Source organism: Cupressus sempervirens, chromosome 6 (assembly GCF_028749045.1).
Source record: "Cupressus sempervirens isolate cs-2001-9-10 chromosome 6, ASM2874904v1, whole genome shotgun sequence".
Taxonomy (NCBI): Eukaryota; Viridiplantae; Streptophyta; class Pinopsida; order Cupressales; family Cupressaceae; genus Cupressus; species Cupressus sempervirens.
This window is the reverse complement of record NC_143123.1, coordinates 361,452,982-361,467,235: the sequence shown is the minus strand read 5'-3', so window position 1 is coordinate 361,467,235 and position 14,254 is coordinate 361,452,982.

Here is a 14,254-nt window from a genome sequence, read left to right as displayed (position 1 = left end):
AGATTACATCATACACTCCCAACACACAACATGGTTTAGGAAGAGAAAGTTTACAACAAGTCTCCTTTAACATAAAGTGCATTCTCCATTGACTGTTAGAGATGTAAAACTTTGACATAATCACCTCCTAGTTCACTTGTTCATTGTGGCACATGACATCTTTAAAACATTGAATACTCTATGGTACCCATTTCTATTAGATAACTAACTAATACTTATCATTGATCAACTTGGTAAATACATTGACTTCATCAAACTATAAACTAATAAACTAACTTGCAATTCCTAGCAAGTATCAACATGAGATCTATTAGATTTCCATAATCCATGTTAATGCTTTAAAAATTTTGGATTTGATTGTGTATAGTTTTTTTTACATCACTGTTTTGGATCATACTACATGATCCATCATCAGGATGCTAGAGTATCAACATCATTAACTAACTTAAAAAAATGATAACAATTTTAACATATAAAAGAAAATAACATGAAAAACATCCATATACACATGAACACCAATATTTTTATCATGGAAAACAAATTAGGGAAAAAACCACCGAGTACTCATCCTCAAAGTATTTTCAATCTTCTACAGTGAGCCTTGTTAAGAGCCACCTGTGTTAAAGATTACAAGTACACTGCTAGCTAGTGTGAGTTTGTTAGGAGATTTTCACCAAAGATCATCTATACCTTGTGACTCTTCAATAATTGGCCTCTCTAAAGGACTTACACATAGTCAGTGGAGTGTTACCATACAAATGGATTTAAAAATTAAGACTATTAAGTCCACTTGGTTAAGATATTTTCTATTATAATGGTTAGAAAGTAATAGTCAAATAATTTGTTAAAATTAGAAACTCACTTTGCTTCATAAGATCTGCATTCTACTCAATACTCTACTTTTCAACTACCCATCACATAAACACTTCACTTCACCTCAACTTCACACTCGGATATGCTTGGTAGAATTTTCTTCAACACTTCACATCAACTGGACCAACAATGAACTCATTCTTGTCTCTTCCTTATATAGATAGATTTTTCTACTTCACCTTCTTCACAAATTTTCCCACCTACCCACAGTTCTTAATTAAATTTTTTCCATCTTAGATTCATTGAACCTAGAAATGCTTTTACCTCAAACTTTGAACTTCTCCTTGAATCACCAAATATGCTTAAAATGTCCATCATCAGATCTTATCTTAATTATTATGGTCATTGCTCTTGCTAACAAACTTCATCCTTATCTTAGAAATTTCTTCAAAAATATAGATCTTTTCACTATGTCAATCTTTAATAAATATTTCACAAAGTATTATTTATTTACTGAATAGTGATCTTGTTTTACTAACTTCACCAATACTTGGTTAATACTACACTTGGTTAACATTATGCTTGCTTGATTAACTCTTGACTTTCTTAATCAATACTAACTTCTCTTTATAAATTCTTCATTTACTAACTACTCAAACTTTCTTCTATATTATCTTAAGTCTATATTTATACTATAATATAATTATTCATTAGTTTCTCAATTAGTTTCTCATACTTAACATTAATTCTTCATCTTATCTTCATAATCTGCTTTCTACTTCTCTATACAACATCACATCCTTTAGATGATTGCAACTTACATTAATTAATAGTTTCAAATAGCTTGAAATAAATCACAATATAACAACTAATCTAATTCTTCTACATATGCTTTGCATCTCAATTCTAATCTTCATCTTCATTAGCTTCACTTCTATTCAACAATCTCCCCTTTACTTTCATCAATATTAGTTGTGTCCAACAATCTCCCCCTTTGGCATTGATGGAAACACCTTATGAAACATATCATCCAATACCATACATCATCATCTTCTACAACAATTCATCAATCCTACCCCACTCGATCTTTCTTCTTTAACTCTGTTATGTTCTTTATCAGGTTCTCATCTAATTTGTTCTTCTACAACTTATATATCAATTCAAAAAATTCTCTCTCTTTTCTCATATACTCCCCCTTAGGGTATATATCATTCAATTTTCAACATCTTCTTCTTTGGCAATAATCTTCTTCACTAATTAGCCCCCCTTTGAAAATAATTCTTCTTTATAGTTTCTCCCCCCTTTACTCATTCTCTCCCCCTTTTACAACAATGCTAAAGGTAACAATAAGCTTCTATTGGAAACTTATATACCTTGTATTTATACATTTTATCTTGCATGTATTGATCACTTCTGCTTCATTACATCCTCTTCACAAATTTAGGGCAACCTTAAGAGTAAATTCTTGCATCAACTTTAAAATATATATTTTGATAAATCATAAATTGATGAAATGCATCTTTAATTAGTGAACATTGGATAGGGGAAGGACCCTAGTTTACCTCTTAGATATTAAAAAGTATCCTTAGGTAATAAATATATTAGCTATTTGCTCCTTTGTTTTCACATACTCTAGGTTGACTTGTTTTTCTTAGACTTTCTCTCTTAAATAATGATACTTGATAGATATAACCTTTGTCTTTGCATGAATCACTAGATTCTTTGAAATGTTAATTACACTTGTGTCATCATGGTAGATTTTTATAGGATGGTTCACTTCCTCTTGCATACCTTCCAATAATTTTTTGATCCATACAATATTGGAGAAATTAATAGAAGTAGCTACATATTTTTCTTCAATAGTGGACTCTATGATACAACTTTGTTTCTTACTTATCCATGTTACAAGCATTTCTTCTAAAAAGAAAGCTCCACCGCTATTACTCTTTTGGTCATCAACATTTCTAGCCCAATCAACACCAATAAAAAATCTTATCTCCAAATCTTCATCTTTATTTGCCCATAAACCATAATCTTATATCGCTTTCAGATATCTAAAGATTTTATTCACAAAAATCATGTATGTTTCCATAGAAATAGAAGAAAATCTAGCCACTATTCCTACAACATGAGTAATATCTAGTCTTCTATGGACAACATATTGTAGCTTTCCAATAATACATCTATAAAGTGTCTAATTTACCTCAGTAGTATCATCCTCCTTTGGTAGTTTATACCGTATGACTATCGGTGTACCAAATGGTCTTGTGACTTCCATGCCAAATATCTTCAAGATCTCCTTGATATACTTGGACTCTGTGATGTATATGTCATCCTTTACTTGTTCGACTTGTAATCGAATCAAGAATTCAATCTCTCCAAACATTGAAATTTCTTATTCTTTCCTCACTTCATCAAAAAATATCTCACAAATCAATTCACGTCCTCCAAATATGATATCATCAATAAATATTTCAACAATCAAGATCTTATGATCATATTCACTTTTTAAGTATAGATTATTGTTCTGCAATTCTAAAAAAACTAATTCTCATCAAATATGAATTTAATCTTTCATACCATGCTTAGGGTATGTGTTTCAATCCATATAGTGCCTTGTGTATCTTTCATACCATGTTCCTCTGATTTGGATCAACAAAAAATTATGTTTGTTCAATGTAGACTTCCTCTTCTAGTATTGCATTCAAAAATCTAGACTTGATATCCATCTAAAAAAGTTTAAATCCCTTTAAAGGAACCTATACAAGTAGTATCATCACACCTTCTAGTCTAGAATGCTTCCCCACAATAAATTCCTTCTTCTTGTGCATATCCATTACAAACTAGTCTAGCATTTTTTCTTGTTACTTCTCCATTTTCATTCAACACATTTCTAAAAGTCCATTTAGTACTGATCACATTCTTGTTCTTGGGGATTGGTACCAATGTCAATATATTGTTCTTATCTATTTTCTCAGTCTCCTCATTCATAACATTAATCCATTCTTGATTCTCAAATGCATCCTTAATTGTTCTAGACTCAAACTCACAAATTAAGCATGTATTGTCTCTCAACTTACTTCTTTTCATCTCTCCAACATCTTTATCTATAATAATCTAGCTAGGTGAATGGTTCTTTCTAACATTCTTTTCTAAAACTGGTTTGGTTCTATGTTCTCTGGTATTTTATTCACTAGGAAGAAGCAAGCTCTATCATTAGAGAATTGTGCTCTTACTTTTCTCTCATCTGCATAATAGTCATAGGACTAGGGGGTGCTGCTAAGTATTGATTTTCTAGGTAGTACAATACACAATTTCCAATTCTAGATAATGTATAGTCTCATTCTTCGTTGCAATGATGGAAATTTCTCCTTGTCATGTTCAATACCTCTCTCTTAGATATATTTGGATCTTTAGCTTAAGTATGTAAAGCTTGTTACTCCAACCACCAATGCTATGATACCAGTTGTTGGATAACTAAGAGGGGGTGGGTAGAAATTTATCCTAAAGACCTTTAAAAAAATTCACCACTTTTATAAAAACTTATACTTATCAATAATCAACTTAGTAAAAACATTAACTTTATCAATATGTGAACTGATATCCTATCTGTAACTTCCACTGAGTATCAACATCATTAACTAACTTACATAAATGAAAAAATTTTAACATATAAAATAAAATAAAATTGAAAAATATCCATAAACATATGAACACCAATATTTTAAACTTGGAAACCCAATTAGGGTAAAATCCACAAGGTACTAGTCCCCAAAATATATTTACTCTTATGAAGTGAGCTTGGTTAAGATCCAACCCTGTTAAAGGTTACAAGTAAAGTGTTAGGGGTGACCCTATTAGGGTATTTTTACCAAATTTCATCTAGACCTTTTCACTCTTCAATAAGTGGCCTCTCTAAATTATTTTCAAACATTCAATGGAATATCACCATATAAATAGATTTAAAAATTAAGACTGTTAAGTCTAATTGGTTAATCATTTTTTGCTACAATGGTTACAAAGAAAAAATCATTTGATCTATTAAAAATAACAACTCACTTTTTTTGATAAGATCTTCATTTTTCTCAATATCTCTTCTCATTGTTTGACCATCACAATAACACCTCACTTTGTTTCAACTTCGCACTTTGGTTTACTTGATATAATATTCTTTAGCACTTCACATTGACTTATCTATTAACTAGACAAGTAATGAATTCCTTCTTGTATCTTCCTCTTATAGACATATTTTTTTTGCTTCAACCCCTTCATATATTTTTCTAGTCAACCACAATCGTTGATTAATATTTCCAACTCATATTCATTGAATTTAGATACACTTTGACCTCAAACTTTAAACTTCTCCTTAGATCACCATGTTGGAAATATTCAAGATATGATAGGTTACTGAGAGGAGAGGGGTGAATCAGTACCATCAAAACTTTAAAACAATTCAACACTTTAACCATATATACTATTCACCATTCATTCATCTAATCTACTGCATATATGAGAGAACAAACATTTATAACACATATACACAGTGATTTGGTGACCTAGAAACCTTCCAAATAGAAAGTAAAATTGGGGTGGGGATGATACCCACAAAACTTCATTACTGCAGTAAGAAGTTGGCTTATTAAGGCTTACATTGACCACTTCTAGTGATCTTCCTGGTTAGGAGCACAAAGGACAGCTAGGTCCACCTTGTTAGAGGATTTTAAAAACATACACTAAAGTATGCACTCTGTTAGGAGATTTATACAAAAGACTGTTAAGTCTACCCTGTTAAAGGATTTACAAAATTGATTCACCTATTAGGATGAAATAGTGGATCTACCTACAAACTTGATTGCTGATTAGATCCTTGAAAGATAGATCACCTCTTGTGACTAATGAATCTTTACTACTCCTTGTAGACCTTCTTGAATACTCTACTCTTTCGATGATTCACTTTCATTCAAATCTTTTCATATCCATTCCTTCACATACATCGTTGACTTGTAAATGATATATTACATTACATATATACCATTCGAATAATTACAATTGCAAGGTCGGCTAAAACACAAGTGAACAAAACATTACTAAGTCGGCAAAATAGTAGAAAACTCAGGTTCTTCAAGCTAACTTGGTGCCAACAATAGAAATAATAACTTAATGCCAACAATCTCCCACTTTGGCATTAGTGAAAAAACACTTATAAGCCAAAACATATGTACATAACTTGACTCAATGAATTTTGGCTCTTCAAAATTGATCTTTGTAGAACTGTTGCATATACATTTCTACATATCTTCTTGATGACTTATAATGTATATATAAAAATTCTTATGTACACATGCTAACTCTATTGAGTGCTAACTCCCCCTATCACTCATAGTGATAACTCTCCTCACTTATTAGGCTGAATCTCTCCCCCTTTTTGACAATAATGCCAAAGGACTACATATATAAAATTTATATGACTACAACAAAGTGAGATAGAAATTCTTGATATACCTTGAGGGTGGCAAACATATTATCCCAAGTCTGCTACAAGATTTGACAGGTGGAGAGAGAAATTTGAACTTCTACTGATAATTGGATCAAGTGATTAGCCACTAAGAAGTTCTGATCTTGGACCAATGTTTTCCAAAGAGTAATATGTTTCTGCATTGTGTCCAAGATAGGAAGGATCATGTTTTGGATGTCTATGAGTGTAGACCGGATCCTTGATTCCTCTCTCAATAGTCCTTCTTGTACATCTGCCAAATATCTAATTTTGGTGCGATGGGAGGTTGTAGAAGAGGAGTCCACCTTTAGCTTGGAAGCACTTGATTGCATATCAATGTCAATCTTATTTAACTTATCCTTTATTTCTTTGGTAAAACTAGAAACATCACAAAGTTTGGCAAAAAGTGATGCTGCATTATTAAATGAATTTTCAAAATTTCTCAAAAATGTTGACAATTCAACTTGCTTGATTGCTATCTTTTGAGCAATATGCTCTAGCACCTTATTATCAAATTTCTTTTCAGCTTTCTCAATAATTTTCTCTTGTTTGGAAGAATCTTCATTAAATTTTTGTACAACCTCTTCTAACTAAATCAAAATGTGTTGAGTAGAATCTACTTCAACATTTATAGCATCTGTAATTATATTCTTGGCATTTTCAATTATTCTATCTTCCTTATCCCTTTCTAATCTTAACTATTTCTGCATAGCTTTCATCTTTATGAGTTGACTGGCTAACCTCATCTCTTCAATGGTAGCATTGTCATAGTCAATATTTGGAATCACTATCTCTGTGTCTAAGTCAACATCTTCTGCAATTTCCTTTCCAGTGATCAAATGTTTTAATGGATGCTTTTGTTTGACTTTTGTGATGACTAGTTTGACCTTAGGAATAGACACAATAGTGGAGATAGAAGGGCTAGCAGTGAAAATTGGGATAAGATTTGATGATTGATTGCCAATAGAAGTACTAACCAAATAAAAAATTGAAACACTTCCCAAAAATGGTATTGCACTCGGTAGAGTACCCATAGTAGTATCTGAACTGAATGGAGTCAAAGTGGATATAGATGATGCTGATGGAAACAAAACTGTAGAACTTACTGGAACTGATGGAGACAAAATTCTAGGATTTACTGTTACACTTACTGATGATGAAAGGGTTAAGGAGGCTGACTCGGTGGCTGAATAAGTGACAGACAGCTTGGTAGATGAAGTGTTTGGCACATCTATTTCAGATACCTAGAGCTGGGAGGGGGTTGGTGAAGATTGAGCAATTAATGTGACTATTGTGCTCACAATCTCACTTGCAAAAGTTATCTCCAAAGTAGATGTAACTATCTTTGGTGGAGAGTGAGGAAGGGATGCAATAACTTCTGCTATAATTTTTACTGGATCTTCTTCATCTATTTCTTCCTCATGTTCTTTTTCCTCCTTGTCTTCTTCCTCTTTTTCTTCCATTAGTGCATGCAACTCTCCTAGAGTAACTGTGATGGATGGAGTGCTATAAAAATCATCACTGTCACTGCTGTCATCATCCTTGATTTCAACAGGGTCATCATTGGGCTTATGCAGATGATAGATGTTCTTCCACATGTTTTTTGCGTAACTTAGAACATGCTTGATGTCCTTAGTTAAAATCAAACATGTGTAAAATCTAATCATCATTTTACCTTTATGGTTCTTCATTGCTGCCTTTATGTCTGGTTCAATAAGACTCGATAGAAGATTCTTTAAGGATTTCTCATATATATCTTTGGCCATTTGGGTGGCTAACTCCCACCTAGGTTGCAATCTCTCCAACAGTTCTTTGGAGATTTGAGGGGCAAGCTGGTCTGGGGAGTATTTCCATTTTTCCATCTTATTGAGTACTAGTTCCTCAATTGGCATTTTCTTTGCATCTGTCCTTTTTTCAAATTCCAATGCCTTGAAATTTGTGATGCCAGCTCCTTCTTCCAATTGTTTCAATCTTTCTTGGAAGGTCATTTGGGGCTTGCTAAATACTACTTCACCTTTGTTCTTACCTTTTTCTCACCTAGTGAAAATAGTTGTGGAGGCTTTGGTTGGCTTGGTAATGATTACCTTGCCTTTATTTTTGAATGGCTGTACCTCCTTCCCTATTTCTTCCTCTCTATCTTTTGGTTCCTGCTCCTCTTCTTCATCTTCACCTTTTCCTTCAGTAAGCATACGAGGGTCGGTTTCAGTTTTCAACTTGGCTATCTTCCTCTTTCTTTTGCTTATAGCCTAGGGTAGCTTTCTTTCAAGCTCAATTTTCCTCTTGGTTCATCAAAGGTGCCAAAGGAAGGAAGCTTTGGATCTATAGGCTCATTTACTAGTGCTTCAATAATGTCCCTAGTTTCATGAATATTAACTTCATAGGGAAGAGGTTTTACCCATGTAACTTGGGGTCTGACTGCTTGAATGTACACTTTATCATAGTCAACCATGAAGCATACATCATCTTTGTAATCTTCAACAAGTTTTGGTGGAATTAGAAACCTATTATTCACCCATTCCTTGAAATCTTCAAAATAATTATCCATGATGCTATCAAAGTTTTCACCCATTTCTGCTGCAAACTCATTTATCTGATATAGAATAGGAATGTCTTTTCTCCACACTATAGTTCCTTTTGATGGAAAGAATTTTTGAACATAGAAAAATAAACAAGTCAATAAGGAACAAAATTTGCAGGGATTAATCTTTGAATTCCTTATGTTGTCCATGTTCTTGTTGAATTATTTCAACAATAATTCTGATAGGTCAAATTCAAGGTTCTTTTTCACAATTTTGAAAGCCAAATCCATAGCCTCATAGGGCACACTATTTAGATGACTGGAGCTATAAATTTTGTGGGCAATGATGTGAATGCCAAACCTTAATTCAATGTCAAAAATAGTGCTAACCTTTAAACCTCTCCCATCCCACTCAGCTAGGGTTCTCTTCTACAACTCCTCCTGACCTAGGGTTTTGATGGTTTTTGCTTTGCTAAGTATGGGGAGACCAATAATCTTATGAATCATCTTCTTGGTGATTAACACTGGCTGCTCTAACCATGGTTTCCCATTTTGAACACGACTAAGTATATACCTAATCCACTTAGTTTGAAAACTTCTTGGCATATGCGAGATGTGGGTTAACCCTTTGGTCTGTAAATGTTTATGCTCAGGTTTTAAAAAACCATCAACACTCATTTCTCCTAGGGAATTATCCATCTCTAAGTTTCCAATCTCTTGAATAGAACATTTGAAATGATTACAAATGTCATTTATGAGAAGTACCTTTGGTGGAGTTTGTGATTGAGCTCCATTGGGGTTGAGTGATTCTGCAACTGTTGGAACTAGTTTGAAATTCAGCATCTTCCACTCCACACCTTTAACTAGCATTTTTGAACCTCATTTTGCCTTGGTGCTACTGCTACTCCTAGATGCCATTTCTGCTCAGTAGGTGTAAGAAAATTTTAAACAAATTCTCCTCTTAAAAACTTCTTGAAATTACTTTAGAATTTTCTTTGGAATCGTTGGAAATTTCTTAGCTCTGTAATTGTGGTGAAAAATGAAATGAAATTCTACCCTTTTAATGAAAATTTTGTCATAAATTCTTAGTACGAAGGTAGCTAAGATGACATAGTGCTTGACAGGTTGTCATTCACTTGCTCTATAACGCCCCACCGAGGGATCCAAAGAATTAACCTAGAGTTTCACTAAGTTTGGAAACATTTTTTTTTTATACATGAAAGTAAATACCATACATAACTTATTCACAATAACAGAAGTAATAGCAATGTCCATCTGAAAGTAAACATAACATACATAACAGATTACATTCTTTAAAGATCCCTTAATGTTGAATTACATACAAGAATCCATCTAGTACAACATCCACATGATATAATAATGATAATTCCAATTTTCATACATTACATTTCCAAATGCTCAATCATGCACTATACATGTCATAGGGTATGACAAGCTCAAAGAATATACATAAGTAGAAGGGTATGGCAAGCTCAAAGAATATACATAAGTAGAATAAGGTACATCATCCTATTCCAATCCATGATACATCAAAGTAGAGATAATCACATGATACATCATCATAGAAGACATATACATCCATGATAAAGATCAAACAAAATAAACTAAGTGCACGGTTCCTCCCAACCGTTAATAGCATCATTAGACCATCGTGAGCCCTACCCAAATCATCAAAGAGATCATCGGTATTAACATAGTAAGAATGTCACTCCTAACATATACAACATCATATGTAGAAAGTAATCTAACATGAAAATATAAGCATGAGATAACATCATCTAACATATGGTAATCATCAATGAAAGGATACATATCCACCATCATGAAGGATGCATTAGCCACGATGTCTCAATGAGTCTCAAATGATAAGAGTGGAAAATACACTACCACCCGACCCCGTGGTACCTAAGTGGTCCACTCCCACCCAGCTAAGGAGATAATCTCAAGTGCCAAACAGGCTATCAAAATCACATAGCACATCTCTCTATAAATCCAGGAAATCCTAAAAGTATACTAACTCAAAGGTTCCAATCACAAACTGACATCTAATCCCAGAGGCACACAATGACATGTAGCAACCTACTATGCAAGCAGGAAAGTGTCATCGCATTTATCATGTACAAGTTACCCTGGCAGTTAGCTAAACTCCACGGGTCCATACTGATCTCATGCGGCCACTAGTATCCTCTCATACTGACAAGGCATACTATGGAATGCAAGGTCACAACCATGCATCTCACTACTCCCATCCTAGCCTGTACAAGCACTCAGGGCATGGGAAAGAACAAAACACTTATCTTTTTAGGTTCATTTAGTTAGTATTAGGTGTGAATGTTATCACTTATTAATCCAACTTACAATGAGTTACCCTGGCAGCCTCTTAGGGCCCTGATCCCCATTGCAAGCCACTTCCCATCACTACATGCAGATATCCTACCCTAATGCTCATGGAATCATAAATCTCAAAATTACAAAAGATAATTCATAATAAAATCATCAAATATGCATAAAAGCATCAAATCTCCATGAGCAAGCATCCATAGAAAATCATGACTACAACAGCTCTCTATTGGCAACTGAAGTATCATTGATAATCAAAAGTATCCAAGCGTTCTCAATAACCAAAATATATCTCAATCATACTGATCAAAGAATCCAAAAATGGTTGAGTCAAACATGTCACAAAATGACATCATCAAGAATAAATTCACATTTTAGTCCCATTATGGTGACTAGAAAAATAACCAAGGATAATTGACCGATGACAAAAAATAATGGTTAAGTCAAGTGTCTCATAAATTAAAAAAATCTCAATTATAACAATCAGTATTCACATCCAATACATAGAGCATTCCATCACATAACCATGGTTGGGTTTATAAAGATCGAGATTAAAACATCATCATGACATCACAATCACATAACCCCCAAGCCTCTGGTAGACGTCCTATACTGGTCAACACTAGTCAGCCCAAAACCCAAAACAATAGCATAAAGAATACACAATGTAAACACATGTTTTGGTTTTGCTAAGTTTTCAATTTTGAATTCAAATGCAAAAGTCTTGGTTTATGTTTCCCTAACTATATCAAGAGGAGAAATTTCATGTTTTACCTAACCCATGTATTTGTTTAATAGATAAAAAGTTTCTCCATTAGACTCAATTTTCTAATTGATCTAATAATATTTTATTTATATAAACTCTGTTTGAAGATTGACATTTCCTATGAACAAAACTTCGATTATTTATTCTAATAATTAATCTTAATTAAAACTAAGTTTAATTTAATTAATTATTAATATCTCTTCATAATTGACAAGCTTAATAGCAATATTTTAAATCATTAAAAAGAGTGACCCATTAATTGAGAACTTTATCATTAATTATATATACATATATACTTATATACATATATATATACATACATAAATATATATATATTTAATAGCATCTAATAATTAATAATATTTCAGCATTTAAAACAAAATCGAAACTCAAATCGCGTATGGAATAAAGTTGCGGATTAAACCTTATATAATTTAAAACCCACATATGACTCAACGTGATTTAAAATCATGCACCTATTTAAAGTACCGCACCTCAGGTACACTACAGATCGCAAGTACACTGCGGTCGCAGGTACCCTGTGATCTCCCAGGCCTGCGGTGGGTGGGGTATATGATACCCGCCCAACATTTACATATATATATATATATATATATATATTTTAAAATGTTTTCAATGTAATTTTTTTTATAATGTTTTTTCGAAACGAAATTGAAATCGCAAATGCGTTTTAATGAGTATTACTGTGATAACTCGCTTGGCTTTCCAATTTTATATATATATATATGTGTGTGTGTGTGTGTGTGTGTATATATATATATATGTATATATATATATATACATGTACATGTATATATATATATGTATATATATATATATACATGTACATGTATATATATATATGTATATATATATATACATGTACATGTATATATATATGTATATATATATATACATGTACATGTATACATATATATATACATGTACATGTATATATATATATATATATGCATATGTATGTATGTATATATATATGCATGTGTGTGTGTGTGTGTGTATATATATATATATATATATATATATACGCAAGGTTTTATACAGTATAAATTTATATACAAAAATACAGATCTAAACTATATATATATATTTTTTCACAAAGAATATATATATATAAGTTTCCTACAATTATTTACTCTCTAAATTTTCTATATAATTTTTTTTTTCAATGAATTTGGCTACAATTCAACCTTAGCCCTGTATTTTTTCAGATCTATAATATTCTCAATTAAATTAACTACCCATAGAGAATGCATGCAATAACAATAGGAAATTCCTCAGAAGACATATGGAAGACACGAAGAAGACGGGGAAATGAAAGATGCGGAAATAGCATAAATAAAATCGCAAGAATCTACCCAGATTCTAATGCTAAATCGCTCTTCCTCAGAAAACTCGCAAAGCAAGCTCCCTTCTTCAGAACTCTTGAATCCTTCAATGCTCCAATTGCACTCCAAATGCTATGTCTAAGCTTCTAGGAATGCCTGAATATAAAGAGCTCTCAGGAAACCTCTAGAATGCTTCTAGAAATAGCTGGAAGGTGTCACCAACTAAGCATGGGTCTTTTCCAACCTTTTTGATGAGTCATAGGGTTGTAGACACCATGTGCTTAATTAATTTACTAACCCCCGTGTTGTTGACACATGAGAAATAGAAAAGTGCATTAATTCCCATGCAAGCTTATAACTCCAATTTACTTATTTAAATAATTTCTATTTAAATTTTATAACTTTCATTTTAATTTTTATAACTTTTATTATTATTATTTTATTTATTACTTTATTATTATTTTATAATTATTATTAATTTTAATTTACTAATTTTCTTTTATTTAATTCTTTTTCCTCAATTAATTCTCATTTAATTAATTATTATCAAAATATCAAAGATCATGATATTTAATTTTCTCAAATAATTAATTGATTGATTGAATCTATTTATTAAGACTTAATTAATAGAAAATTCACCATAGACCTCCAAGATAAAATATGAAAACCCATCATAGAACAAATCATACAAAATTAGTCTAAAGGGTTAAAAATCATGAAATATGTCATCTGACACATTTGGTGGGTATTCATCTTTGATACTTTTCCTAACTTACGAGGACAAATGGTTTTAGGGTTTGGGATTTGGACTTGAGAATTTATCTCCCTTCTCTTATCATTGAGATAGTATAATAGGGTACACTCATCCTGGCAATTCAGAGAAGTCGATACCCGGTACCTACAACCTGCAGAAAAACCATGCATGTACATACAATATATAATGCTAAGTTAAATAG